The sequence below is a fragment of the Arachis ipaensis genome, chromosome B03 (genome assembly GCF_000816755.2).
Source record: "Arachis ipaensis cultivar K30076 chromosome B03, Araip1.1, whole genome shotgun sequence".
NCBI classification, from domain to species: Eukaryota; Viridiplantae; Streptophyta; class Magnoliopsida; order Fabales; family Fabaceae; genus Arachis; species Arachis ipaensis.
The window spans coordinates 10,729,996-10,732,463 of record NC_029787.2 but is presented as its reverse complement, the minus strand read 5'-3'; positions in this window follow the sequence as shown (position 1 = coordinate 10,732,463).

Here is a 2,468-nt window from a genome sequence, read left to right as displayed (position 1 = left end):
ATGCATAATGCGTATGAAGGAAAGAGACATTATATCATGACATATAATGCTAACATCTATATATGACATAAAAATTAGCATAAAATCCCTACCTCAAGTGAAGTTTCACTAGGTATTCTGATGCAAATAGATGCGGTTTGTTGGTAAAGAGAGACTTGTTTTATGGCTAGACTTTGTGTATACTAGAATGTTTTGTATAGAAAAAGAGAATAGATTGAGAAAGGAAGGATCAAATAGCTCTTAGGTATGTGCAGATTTTGTTAGGAGGTATTTAGGTGAAATATTCAATCTGAATTGTCACTTTGTGAACCCTATAATGTTTTCTACATTTGGAATTTGGAAATAACTATTAGAGACAAATTTATAGAGAATTGAATTAGCTTTAAAACAAATCTTAAAAGAAGTCAATCGGATAACCAAATCTTGAGATATTCCCAAAATATTGTTAGTATATCAGGCTGGCTGATAAGAGTGCGATTTTCTACTATGAACTTGTAACAGATTTATCTACCTAATTTAATTTGAATTTGATTTTATACTGAATTTAAGGAATAGAGCTAGTATTCTTATCTTTTCATATAACTAAATATCATTCAAATCTAATAAATGTAGAATTAATTATGACTATATTTTAAAAGGTTGTTTATTGTCGGTTAGAGATTTACTACCACTAGTGTTTTCATATGTTTAATTTTAAATTCAAATCTTAAATCATTACCATTTTAATTAATTAATTAGTTATAAAAAAAATGACTTGATTCAAAAAGTTGGGATGTTACACAACCTCTTGAGCTAAGACCAAGTCAGCCTAACCCTCAATACTTAACAAGAAAGCTAAGAACACAAGAGAACACAAGAGAAATGAAGCTTTGGTGGAAAGACTCTTTATTACTCAAGTGTTTGTTTATAATTGACTCACACACACTAAAATCTTACTCTCACTCCTATTTATAGCCATCCACCTCCTCAATGGATGGTTAGAATTAAATGTAATTAACAGTCCAGATTGATCATCTAGAACCTTCAGTACAAGTATCTATCCTACCACAATTTTCTAAATACTTTTAGATTCTTCTATACTACTCTTCATACTCATATATACATCCACATTCTTCTAGAATATTCTATGACCTTCCAGAGTCTTCTAGAATTTTTTAGGATATTTCGGGACCTTCTTGGACATTCTAGAACGTTCCGAAACTATCTAGAACATTTTCAAATATTCTAAAAAACTATACAAATACCGTTAAATCTAACCTTCTAAAATTTACCATAACAACGTAATCAAATTGAAGTGATAACTCTAAGTTATAAAACTAATAAAAGAGTTCTTTGTTAGAAACTCTTTAATAGTTGTAGGTGAGATTGATGAGCTGATACTAAGTAGGATATAACATTATAATGCTCAAGTACGCAAATATTTAAGAGGTATACAAATTTTATAAATATAAAATGTAGATAATAATTTATAAAACTATAAAAATATATGCTGTGTAACTTAGTTGGGAGTTAGTAGTTAGCTAGTAAATATTTATGATGGTAATTTCTCTCTCTATATATATATATGTTGTATCTTATATTCATTACATATAATTTCAACATAAAAAAAATTATTTTTTTAGTATCCTTTCTTGAATTCTAACATAGTATTAGGGTCATGTTATCCTCGTTAAGTTTCTCGAGTTGTTTTTTATCTCTGGAATGAAAGCAATTTTTTTTCTGTTGTCTTTTTCTTTCCTTTTTTTGATCACCTCTTTGACAATATCTTTTGTCATAGACCACATATTTTGATTCTTCATGACGTTCTGAGTTTCACATATCAAACCTCACTATCATACTTTGTTGGACGTGCTGCCAGAAGCTCCATATCTGCCTCTAAGCCATGCTTCTTCCAGTCACATTTTAAATTAGTTGCCAATATTTTTATCCATCATCGATCGTACCATAGTTTTGAGTTGAACGCGACCAACTCCACCCTCCGCAGGTGCTGTTTGAAGGTGCTGTCGTTGTCAAGCCACCCACTACATCTTCATTCGCGATTTTTTTTACCTTTTTCGGTCATCTTTTCGATGTCTTTTTGCACAAATAACCACATTATTGTACTCGTCTCGTTGTTTCGAGTCTAACAAAGCCGGTTGCTTCCATCTCATCTTCATATTCGTTTTCCTCTATTGGATCCATTTGAAGATTAACATTTCTCATCGTACAGCATCTCTACCATTCGATATAATTTCAAATCATCGGTCCTCATTAAAGCACGTGCCGATGACCCGTATTGCGACCCCGTTTTGGATGTTGACCCGCATGTTAACCTGTTACAAGGGATGGCAAATGAGCCAAAATTTATTGGGCCGGCCTGCATAACTCACTAAAAAAGGCGAGTCGAATTAGAAATTTTAGACTGCTATAATAAAAAAGTCCGCTTAACTCGCACCGTCTAACCCATTGGTTTTGGCGGATTTCGGCGG